A 13,202-nucleotide genomic window follows, 5' to 3' on the forward strand; every position below is an offset into this window, starting at 1 on the left:
CTAGTCGATCCTTTATCAGTAGATTCCATTATTTTCTCCAAGTCATCAAGCGTTTCCTCCTGATGAACCTACTTAGACATTCAAACAATTCCCTGCTCTGCCAACAAGGAACAGAGGAATTTAATTCTGAGGACAGAAATTCATTTCCCGACGTGGTTCGCATCCCACAATAAGCTGTAGGCCCCGTTGCTAAGTAATCAATTGGTTCCTAGCCACGTATCTAATCCTTCGGGCTAGCCTAAGGAGAGCTGTTAATCAGCTCCGTGGTCTGATTAAACTAAGATATACCTAACCTAAGCATTCAACCAATTTTCAAAATTATCCAAAATTTATCCACAAAAATATCTGTAAGTTTACGCATTCAGTTTTATATTATATGAAGACTGAAAGAGTTTTGGAACCATCGTTAATTCTCTGGACTTAGCAAATCTTGCTGAGAACTGCACAAATGATGTTTCAAACTTCATGAAGACATTTGTGGTCTGTTTTGCCATCATGTGTGAGATCATTTCTCTATTTCATTCGGTTTGGGAAATATCTAAATCTCTTACCGTCTGAATCCCTCTTAAAAGTTTCTGATTGCGTTTCAAATGCTTTTATGTAATCAAATATAACTTCAAGTCTCACCAGAGCTTTGTAATTTAAGCATCGTTTTAAGGTGAGCCTCTGGAATAGTGTGTCGCATATTCCCGAACTGTCACCGAGTACTCATCTTGAAAATAATCTCATTATGTTTCTTTTTTGAACTAAACTAACTAAACCCAACCTAACCTAACCTAACCTAGGGTCATGGCCAAAAAAACCGGGGCTGATGCAATACTAACAGTAGATTCATATCAAGTGTGCATCTGATTGGCTTTTGATAAGCCAATCACAGGACTGGAAACTCCCAGTCTCTCTCGAAAGTTCACATAGGCAGGATGTATGTTCCACCTCTCCTGAGGGATACTTTTGAAAGCTGTATCCCTCAGGAGAGGTAAAACATGCATCCTTCCTATGTGAACTCTCTCTCGAGAGACTGAGAGTTTCCAGCCCTGTCATTGGCTTATCAACAGCCAATCAGGAGCGTCGTAAGGGACTGGCCTAAACATCAGATGCACGGTTGATGTGAAACTACTAGAGAATACACGGGACGCGCTCTGGTATAGAAGATGAACTGCTCAAAGCAACAGGAAGTTTTCATGACGGAAGCGAAGCATGTGTATAGGTTTACTTTTTGGAGTGATTGACTTGATGGTAGAGTTGAGGCTTAGGTATGATATGCTTCCATGGCTGTTGAACATTTTAATGGATGGAGTGATGTGAGAAGTAGGAGATAAGACACCAGATGTAGGGTAAAGAGAAGGACCCTGTATCGGTTTCGGAAGACTGATGATTGCAGATGGCGAAGAAAAACTGCGGGAAAAAAAAGTTAAGTATATCTTAGTTTTACCAGACCACTGAGCTGATGAACAGCTCTCCTAGGGCTGGCCCGAAGGATTAGATATTTTTACGTGGCTAGGAACCGATTGGTCACCTAGCAACGGGACCTACAGCTTATTGTGGGATACGAACCACACTTATTCGAAAAATTAATTCCTCTGATTCCGCGTTGGCCAAGCCGGGATTCGAACTTCGGACCACCGGATTGGCAGCCGAGCGCGAAAAAAAACTGCGGAGCTTAATAGAAGACTTTGGAAGTATTTGCACAATTAGAAAGTTGAGAGTAAACATCAGCAATGTTAAGGTTACGAAGGAAATGCGAACTAGCATAATGGAGCAGTGAATGTTATGGAAAGAGAGAAAATAAAAACTACAGAATCCTCTAAGTATTTGGGGGTTAACATCCCAGTCAGTCGTTGGGTGAGTGAAGAGGTGAGTAACAGAGTAGGAGGAGAAAGAAAGGTAGAAGGATGTGTGCATTAGGTTGAAATGAAACTCTCAGTAACTTAGAAGCGAAGGTTTTAAAGTATGAATGGATAGCAGCTGGACCATCATCTCTCTCCCCTATGGAAATGAGGTATGGAAGTTGTATTCAAATGAATGAAAGACGGGTAAAGCTGTAGAGGTGAATTATTCCCATAGCATTTGTAATAAAATAACCGAAAGAGTGAGAAATGTGGCTGTATGTAGGAGTGGAAGAAGGGTTAGTAAACGTGAATAGATGAATCAGAGCAACTAGAGATGGTCTAGTCATATGGAAGGAATTGGGGAGGATGGATTGGTGAAAAAAATATACAGTTCGAAAGTATAAAGAAGAAAATAGAGAGGAATCCCAAAGAAAATATCGATGGATGGTGCGACTAAATGTTTTAGATAGTGGGAAAAGCTTTGACATCCAGGATGAGAGAGAGAGAGAGAGAGAGAGAGAGAGAGAGAGAGAGAGAGAGAGAGAGAGAGAGAGAGAGAGGTGAATATTACCTAGTGTCGAGAAGTTCGGTGAGTTGCTGGTGAATGTCTTATGTAAGGGCATGAAGCGACTAACGTTGTGGAATTTATTGGCACAGAGAGTTCATCCACGTTTCAGCAGCAGTTCAAGTGTGAATGTGGCCGTGATCGTTATCGATGGAACCTTCCTCGTTGAGGAAGTGGTTTTATGTTGAATAAAATATATAATCGTTTTCTGCATTGAGTTTTATATTTGTGGATAAAGCGAAGTAATATGATGACGTGAGTATATTTCAAATGGGGCTAAAGAAAGCATCATTGTGAGTAGAAAATAGGCCTAGTTTTGACAAATGAAGTATTTTGATTTGTATGAAATTATAATCATTCACTGCATTCTATTCCTTCATTCATAATTAACATCGCATGAGCACAAAAACATCCGTTCATAAACTCTAGAGAGTTATTACATTATAAACAGGGAACATTGCAGATGAGCGAGATTCCTTCCAGTCGGTTGGCTGGCCTGACGATGAAGTCCCGCCATGTTTTTTTGTGAGCGTTTAAGATTCCTTTGCTTCCTTTCCTGTCTCGTATTATTACGCCTGACCCAACAGCAGCAGCTCTTAGCCGCCAATACTGAAGACCCTCGCTCCTCCCTAGTCTTCCCTAATCGGCTTGAAATAAAAGGGCAGCTCTGGAGGGCGTCCTCCATGCTTCAAGCAGACGCCCTTTTTGCCGGAGGTGAAACGCTTGATTAACTCGGGTCCCCAACACAAAGATTCAAGAACCTCACTGTACTTTTCGTCTGTGTTTTGACGTACGAAATCTCTCCGTGCTTGCTTGTCTCCAAGGAACGTTTCTAAGAAAAGTCTTTTCTAACATGGATGCTAGGAACCAGTGATAGGACGAACTAATAAGTGAGAGTTGTTCAAAAACGAACACTACAACTTTTACTCTAAAGATCTTCGGCCATAATGGTGTAATAAAGACACGTAAGCGGTTGCTTTCCCATAATTTATTTTTGCAGTTTATGCAGCTGTTACGTAGTAAAACGCGAAGGAAAATATGCAAGAATTTCAAATAATCTTTATTGAAAACGAATTCAGATTTAGATTCACCGATCGGTCTGTAAGACGCTGACTATCACGCTAAGATACCGCCGACAATGGCGTCATATTACATCATAGGTGAATAGTAGTCGTTCAAGGCGTATAATCTACTCAAAAACTTAATATACCAAGTAAAAAACTGCGCAGTCAAGTTTTCTGTACAGCAGGCTGTAAGAAACTTTCAGCCATGGCCCATGAAACTCTCAGCCACGGTCCGGTGGTGGCCTGTGTTGTTGGCACCTATTATGGTGCCAAAAGTACAAGTACGGCTAACTGTAACCTTAAATGAATTAAAAACTACACAGGCTAGATTATGATGATGGTAGATGAATTCGCTATCACTGAGATATAACATAGCCAGCCACAAGTACACACAAACAAACGTACATTAAGCAACAATTCGCTCTACCTCGAGAATAATCTATTTTCATATATGTTAACCGTAGGGGAATTTTATAGTTGATAATAAGTTCGTCGTCTCGCGTGGTTTAAGGCGTCACTGCAGTCCTGAGTTCTGGCTCTTCCATGGTTCGATCCCACGAGACGAGGTACTCATTATCAACTTTAAAATTCCCCTTTGGTTAACCTATATTAAAATATATTATTTCCGAGGTAGAACGGATATTAAAGGACATTTGTAACTTAATGCGTGCAAATGAATAACGGTGCAGTGATAGAATTCACATACACACACACACGAACACACACATGCACACACACACACATATCTATATATATATATATATATATATATATATATATATATATATATATATATATATAATATATATATATATATAGAGAGAGAGAGAGAGAGAGAGAGAGAGAGAGAGAGAGAGAGCTGTGTTTCTCACAAGTAGATTTCAAGTCAAGAAGGAGGGTTAGAATTCTGAACCGACTAATATTTACAATTTGAGCTTTGTAAGGGCTCAACCCCCTTCCCTCATAACTTACTCCAAGCACTAATACTGGCTAAATCTCTCGTAAACAAATATGCCGTCACAGACCTCCAGTCAGGAGGTCGGATCGTTGCAAGCAATACAGCGTCACTTTCTGAAGCAACGGACCTGCTTTCACTGCCCAACCGTATAATACCTCATATGCATGTCATATTAATAGTAATGAACCATAAACAATACCGTAAGGAACACCGTACATTATGATACTGTGTCACGCTGGTTTCCATCAACATTTACTCTCTGCTATCTGTTTATTGACAGAAATCCGGAAACAAGCGCATCGTGTGCGCATCGTGTTTAACATGGAATCAACCACAGTCATATGAACGTCTTGACCAGAATGTAGAAATTGACGTACATCAAAACTACCTAGACCATTGAGAAAGCCTTTGTATGGCTGTAGGGAGTGGCACCCAGGAATCTGTGGTTAAAGAATGAATGTGGCGTACTCATTGTGTTGCTACGTCTATACCCACTATCTGTTGGTGGAAATTTATGTATGTATATATGTATGCATGTATGTTCTATGTATGTAACATGGTTCAGAAAGCTCATTTGAAGCCAGGGCATCCTTCGTTGTGAGAAACTGGGACTAAATGGAACGAAAAGCCGAACTTGGACTTTTATCATTGCGTGAATAGGGTTGCGAGGCCTTCAGGCCTGTCCACACTACTAGGAAACACTGTTTGCAAACAATGTTTCCTAGTGTGGACAGGGCCTTACGGTCATTCACAAAGGAGAGTGCAAATGGGCTTGGTACTACTGAGTTTAGGTTTGGCGAAATTAGAACCCATAACGATTTCCTAACAGAAGATCTTGTTTGAGAATGCTCTCCAAAGACTCGAATCAGACCTTGGTATCAAAACCAGCAGTAAACGAGTAAAAATTGCTTCAGAAAAATGATGACAAACAAGATTGTCACCGACAAATTAAGTCATGGGGACTTTCGATCCCCGAGAAAGTATTCGTGATGCACAGGGAGGGACTCCCTCTGGGAGAATGACTATAAAAGAATGATTTCAGCGTTCCCAAATTGGCACCGCTATTCAGCTGAGAAATGATTCATTCATACCTAAAACGTATTCCGTGTTATGAACGGGAAGTGAGTTATCAGAGAGAGAGAGACCTTACAGACCTTACCTTACATCTTGTTCGGGTTGCCCCAGGTCCCTCAGTGTGAGGCAACTCTAATGTCTACCAGAGAGTTGCTAGTACATCTTCCGGTATATTTTGCATCTTCCAATCTTGGATGGTCTGGGATGCAGTTTAGATATTTGTCGAGCTTATTCTTAAACACATCTACGCTCACTCCTGATATATTCCTCAGATGAGCTGGCAACGCATTGAATAGACGCTGCATTATCGATGCTGGTGCGTAGTGGATTAATGTCCTGTGTGCTTTCCTTATTTTTCCTGGTATAGTTTTGGGCACTATTAATCTACCTCTGCTTGCTCTTTCTGATATTTTTAGTTCCATGATATTTTCTGCTATTCCTTCTATCTGTTTCCATGCCTGAATTATCATGTAGCGTTCTCTTCTCCTTTCTAGACTATATAATTTTAAGAATTGTAGTCTTTCCCAGTAGTCTAGGTCCTTAACTTCTTCTATTCTAGCTGTAAAAGGAACCTTTGTACACTCTCTATTGCAATATCCTTTTGATAGTGTGGGTACCATATCATATTGCAATATTCAAGTGGACTACGAACATATGTTTTATAAAGCATAATCATGTGTTCAGCTTTTCTTGTTTTGAAGTGCCGTAACAACATTCCCGTTTTTGCTTTACATTTTGCCAACAGAGTTGCTATTTGATCATTGCATAACATGTTCCTATTCATCATCACACCAAGGTCTTTAACTGCTTCCTTATTTGTGATGGTCTCATTATTAGGTCCCTTATATGCATATAGCTTTCTTTCTCTGTCTCCATAATTTATTGATTCAAATTTATCAGAGTTAAATACCATCCTATTTACCTCTGCCCAATCATATACTTTGTTAAGGTCTCTTTGTAGAGCGTTCCTATCTTCATCACAAGTAATTTCTCTACTTATTCTTGTGTCATCTGCGAAACTACTCACTACCGAATCCTTCACATTATTGTCTATGTCTTCAATCATAATAAACAAACAGTATTGCAGCTAACACCGTACCTTGCGGCACACCGGATATTACCTTGACTTCATCCGATTTCTCGTCGTTTGCAATAACTATCTGTTTTCTGTTGTGTAAAAATTCTTTTAACCATCTTCCTACTTTATCCACGATATTGTGTTTTCTAATTTTCTTCGCTAATATATTATGGTCTACTTTATCAAAAAGCTTTTGCAAAGTCTAAATAAACCACATCTGTTTCATTTCCGCTTTTCATATTTTTGAATATGTTCTCACGGTGGACTAACAGTTGGGTTTGTGTACTTTTTCCGGGTACGAACCATGGTTGTCCTTTATTAAACAAATTATTTTTTATTATAAATGTTTCATAATATTTTTCTTCATTACCCTTTCATACACTTTCATAATATGTGATGTTAGACTCACAGGCCTATAATTACTTGCCTCTAGTCTGATCCACTTTTGAAAGTAGGGGTAATATATGCTATTTGTGCTCATCATAAATCTTGCCTGTATCTACACTTTGTCTTAATAATATTGCAAGTGGCTTTGCGATAGAATGAACTACTTTCTTTAACAAAATAGCAGGAATTCCATCAGGCCCTGCAGCAGCTCCATTTTAATTTCATTAATAGCCTGCACAATATCAGCTTCATTAATATCTATGTCAGCTAAATATTCACTATTTCCATCCCTTACTTCTATATCATTATCTTCATTATCTATTCTAGGGGTGAATTCTCTCTTATATCGTTCTGCCAGTATGTTGCAAATTTCCTTTTTTTCATTCGTTAATCTCCCTTCAATTCTCAGAGGGCCTATTTCTATTCTTCTTTTATTCATCTTCTTCGCATATGAGTATAATAGTTTGGGGTTTTGCTTGATATTTAATAGGGTTTTTTCTTCCAAGTCCCGTTTTTCATTTTCTTTTGATTGTATAATCTTTTGTTCTGCATTTTCTATCTTACTTTTTAGTTCTATAACTTTCCATGCATTTTTTTTCTTTTGCAAGACCTTTTTTCCACTTTCTGATTTTCTGGAACAAGATCCTTCTGTCTCTTGGTATGCATGAATGATGTTTACTTTTCTTCTTCGGTATATATTTTTCCACTATTTTCTCCAATATTTTATATAATATCTCCGTATTTACCCTTATGTCATCACTTACGAAAATGTTATCCCAATCTTTGTTTAATTCTTCATTAATTTCTGACCATTTTTATATTTTTACTGTAGAAGTTGTATTTTCCATATCCTTCCCACTTTTTCATTTCTTGCTTATCACTATTTTCACTTGCTTTGGAATGAACTGTTAATTCTATGACATTATGGTCTGAAATATTCGCATTATAAACTATTATTTCTTTAACATAATTCATCTCGTTCACAAATACTAGGTCTAAAGTATTTTCCTTTCTTGTTGGCAGGTGATTTATTTGTTGAATGTTGTATTCTAGTAGCATATCTAATAGCTTTTCAAATTGCCTCTTATCTTCTGCACTACTATTACTCTCTTTTTTATATGTATAAGTACAACCACAATCTCCTATTCGTTCTTTCCATTCTACGAAAGGAAAGTTGAAGTCACCAGATAGGAGAATAGTCCAGTCCTTGTGATTTCTACATATATCATCCAATTTTTCAATTATTAAGTCAAACTCTTTAGTATTAGGAGGTCTATATATTACTATGTTCATCAATTTTTCAGATTCAAATTCTACCGCTATTAGTTCACATTCTGAGTTACTATATTTCTCATATATTTTTCCTTGTTTTTTGTCTTTCCCATATATTGCGGTTCCCCCTTGATTCCTATTTTTTCTATCTGATCTATAAGTTTGGAACCCTTTTATTTGATCATCATTCCCAGTCTCTTGGGAATACCAGGTTTCACTTATATTCATTATATCTATTTTCTTTTCATTTTGGGTTAGTTCTTCTAAGTACTCTATTTTTCTTTTTGAGTTACTCGTAACTAAACCCTGCGCATTCATCACTATGATGGTTTGCGTGTTTTCTCCTTCATTTAATACTGGTAGTAATAAGGATTTTCCCATGAGAGAGAGAGAGAGAGCATTTAGTTTCTTCAATAAAAGGAGAAGGACGATGAATTATGAAGCAGCCAGTGCAACATCACCTCCATTAGTACTATATATTATCAGGATCACCTAAACGACGGCTGTTACCAACTGTTTGCGACTGAAGCAGCTAGAATGGAAACAAGAGCATTTCTCACACAAACAATTTCCAGATTCCACCTCCTCACCATTCGACGAATACTTTTAGCAATCTCTCCTGGAACACAATAACAGTTGCAGTGATAATAATGCGTTTGGTCATTTCGTTCCTTCCTCTTAAATTCATGTTTCATTGCTCGCCATTTTTGCTTTTACCGTAAGTTTCATGCTTATTCAAGCGTACTCATTACATATAAGACGTTTTACTTTTACATTCCATTATTCCTCTGGCGTATGGATGTGTTTTTCTTTTTAGATTCTCTGCTTTTGACCTCATGAAGGGAATTGATCTGCTGGTACCCAGAGGCAAATCAATTTCTTACTTGACCTATTGAAATTCTTACACTAAACATTTTATTGCAGAAGAACATGTTACACACACACACACACACACACACACACACACACACACACACATAAATACATATATATATATATATATATATATATATATATATATATATATATATATATATATATGCAATTTCATATATACAACTATATACAATATATATGAATTTTCATCAGATCACCTTGATTCACATACATGCATTAAAATGCAATGCGCTCTACCTGGGAATTAATATATTTTCATATGTATTAACGGAAGCGGAATTTTTTAGTTGATAACAATTTCGCACGACTGGCTGAACATGGTAGAGGTAAGTGGGTATCGATTCTAATTACCAAAATCTGACTTCTTCGACAGTCGATATCAACTTATACTTCTCTTGTTGGTCTGGTCGGTTTAGGCGTCACTAGAGTCCTGATTCTTCCTCTGTGCGCTGGTTCGAATCCACGAGAGGACGAAATTATTATCAACTGAAAAATTCCCCTTCGATAATATGTGTAAAAATAAATTTCCCAGTAGAGCGAATTGGATATCAAAGGACATTTGCAGTTTAATGCATATATATATATATATATATATATATATATATATATATATATATCTATATATATATATATATATATATATATATATACACACACGCGAAGAGACTCATGCCTCCATTACAATGAGCAAGAGCACAATGAAATGACGCCGCCAGGTAGCGATAACCAGGTAGACCAGGTGAGAAGAGATAGATAACATGAGAGAGAAAGATATAGGTGGAATGAGAGAGCCATTAGGGCAATAAAATGAACAAGAACCAACCAGAAGAAGCACTGAGGAGAGAGGGGAGACAAAAGAGAAAGAGAACCTCTCCCTCCCTCCCTCCCTCCCTCCCTCTCTCTCTCTCCCTCTCTCGAATCCTCGAGTGGCCCTGGAAGAAGATCCCGCCCCAAACTCTACTCAGTATCCCACGCGACTCGCCATCGCACGGTTGAGCGGGAGAAAGAGAGAGAGAGAGATAGAGAGAGAGAGCGAAAGAGAGGGCGATAGAGAGAGGAGTGACGGGAAACGTGACCGAGCTTTACTGAGAAAGGGTTCTGCCCCTCGGCGGCATACCCCCCGAAGTCTACCCCCTTTTGGGGCGTAAGGTGTGAATTAGGCATCCCGGATTAGGCCTAAGAATCTCCGACAGGCCCAACGATGCTATGAAGGGGAGGTTCTAATGATATCGGTTCTGTCGAGTTACCTGCATTGAAAAGAAAGCAAAAAAGAAGTTCCGTCGACAAAAAAAAAAAAAAAGAGAAAGTGTTAGACAAGTATGATACGTGAATGGTTCGTAGCTTATGATCGGTAATTGGGTTGAGAGTAAGATAGTTCGGCCACGGAGGTTCACGCTGAGGTGGAGGTAAATGGAGATGACGGAGCCAAGAGTCTGCCCTCGCAGAAACATGGCAGGGCCAAGAAAAGGGCAGCGGGGAAGGGATCTTTGACACCTCCTAAACTCGTTCTCCCACGGTAAGCACAAACAAAACCTTCATTTACTCACATATCCTTCCAGTGTCCTCTCATTGCTGTCCAGGCGATCAGAAATGAGACCTATCTCGTTGGATTTCAAGTCCATACTGTACACACATCTCAGTGAAAGAACGAAAATTTGTTTTTTAAAGAAGTATTTTAAAAAATGATAGTCCTTAAGAAGCCTTTATATAATGTTCATCCAGTTGTCTCAGTTCATTGCTGATTAAATTTGGTTGCAAAGGATCTATGTAGTCTTCGGCTCAATTTCTAGTTGATTTAAGGAAGTTTTTATTTTGTGATTTTTGTAAAAATAAATACTTTTCATAAAAAAAGATTAACATTTAACATTTTCGAAAGCTAAAGCTTTGTGATAAATTATTTTGCTGTAACTATTTTATAAATCATTTTTTAAAAACTTTTTTTTTATTACAAAGTCGACATTCTTAGGGACTAATTTTTCACCCCCTTTTTTCAATACCCATTGCTGAACTTTGTAGACGTAGATGGTATATGCTTAAGATCGTGTACCATATATTTCCATCAGAAAAAACTTTAACCATAGCTGTCATATAAAAAGGTGTATTTTGTTGGATTTCCAAATATACGTAAATCCTTAGAATGTTTATGCACACGCCAGAAAATGAATTTTCAAACCAGAAAAATCCTTAGGAAGAAACCTGTATTTGCGTTTTTGATTGGGCAAAATACGTGAAGAAAAAGCTGATAGACTTTTGTATCTTACGAAGTTAGCTTTATCTTTCAAAAATGTAGAAATGGAAAATGGAGGGAAATTACACGATAAACATACATTATTCTTAATGTCTGTTCTATTATAAGATATCATGGATGTGGATAACATTGTGGCATTTAGCAGTAGCCATGGAGAGGAGCAGTGAAACGGAGATAAAAGGCACAGCTCTTTGATAGAAGAGATTTCAGTTAATAAGACCCAGAGGTCTTCTTTAAGGAACTGACTCTTTCGAAGCTATTTTCTGTACTTCTGTTGCACATGGAACTATTAGGCAAAAGAAAGTTCTTGCTAGGTGGAGTACAAGAGTTGTTGCAGTGGAAGGATTTTAATGGCAAAGTTGCGAGTGAGTGGCGCAGTGAATCTATGGAAGCGCTTCGTTCTAGACGCTCGTCCTTGTTTCAACAGTAAATGGCTTTAATTTGGTCGTGGCTGCCGACGTCAATTTTCCTCGAACACCAAATCCTATTCCCCATATGTATATATATATATATATATATATATATATATATATATATATATATATATATATATATATATATATTATATATATACACGCACATAAGGTACGTGCATGCACTATTTTTTTTATAGCTTGCTTGTATACAATGAAGGTCTTCGTATCTGTATATGATTTTTTTTATATACGACAGAGAAAGCCGATAATTCACCGTAACTCGTTCTTATGAACGAATATTTTGATTTCGCGGTACTAAACGCGAAGAAAAAATAATGTATGAATAAAAAATGTAGCCAACAAAACAGATGTGCATTAGCTCTCATGTTTATGAACTGGATTTGAAAGAATGTGAAATGAATTAATTAAAAAATCCGCATAGTAGCACGAGTCTTCAAATGGAGAAACAATTCCACAGTTATGCAAATGTACACATGTATATAAATTCAAAACTTTAAGGATAGCTTTCGGGAATCTGTTCCCCTTGATAAGGGGAACCCAAACGATTCCCGAAGGCTATCCTTAAAGTTTTAAATTTAAATATATGTACATTGATCTAACTGTGGAATTGTTTCTCTAGATGAATTAAATACAAGAAAGGAAAAGTGGCTAAGGAATATTTAGACCGGAAGCTGTCATATATATATATATATATATATATATATATATATATATATATATATATATATATATATATATAAATGGTATAAGCCATTGTCTGCTGAGTAAAGGACGTCGAGTCGAAAGATCTTGCAGAAAATCCGTTGTTTATTTTTCCTTCGTGGCTTAAATCTTTATTTATGGACTTATCACGTTCCAAACTTTCGTGATTCAGTTACACACACACACACACACACACACACACACACACACACACACAAATATATATATATATATATATATATATATATATATATATATATATATATATATATATATATATATATATAGAGCACAACTAAAAGACGTGAAGTGCTCCAAAGAAAAAAGTTCTTTTTTGTTTGACTGGCCAGTAATTTGCTCGTGACAAAAGACAGCGCGACGTAGCAGCTGCTCGGTACGAGAACAAATATTGAGGAAAACAAAGATGCTAAGGGTATTTCTCTCTCTCTCTCTCTCTCTCTCTCTCTCTCTCTCTCTCTCTCCCGCTCTCTCTCTCTCTCTCTCTCTCACGTTACGATCATTTCATCTTCTTAGTCTCTAAAATGCTTCATCATAAACTTGAGAGGAATTTTTCTTTGACTGTTTCGAAAAATCGGCTGCGTAGAGGTTGGAAACTGAAAACGTACACTTATACAACCTTTTCTCCTCCACTTTACATCTTTCTCCCTTGTATCGTCCTCCCTCAGCTCTC

The 13,202-nt window shown here is 37.5% G+C and overlaps 1 protein-coding gene across 1 annotated transcript in view; it reads left to right on the forward strand.

Annotated features, from left to right (window-relative positions):
• The first annotated feature begins 10,102 nt into the window (after positions 1-10,102).
• Positions 10,103-13,202, forward strand: part of LOC135220480 (uncharacterized) — a 282,728-nt gene continuing 279,628 nt past the window's right edge. Inside the window, exon 1 of the mRNA XM_064257608.1 lies at positions 10,103-10,640. The gene's annotated coding sequence lies outside the window, so the exon portion shown is untranslated. The remainder of the gene's footprint in view (positions 10,641-13,202) is intronic.

Source organism: Macrobrachium nipponense, chromosome 2, assembly GCF_015104395.2.
Source record: "Macrobrachium nipponense isolate FS-2020 chromosome 2, ASM1510439v2, whole genome shotgun sequence".
Classification (NCBI taxonomy): Eukaryota; Metazoa; Arthropoda; class Malacostraca; order Decapoda; family Palaemonidae; genus Macrobrachium; species Macrobrachium nipponense.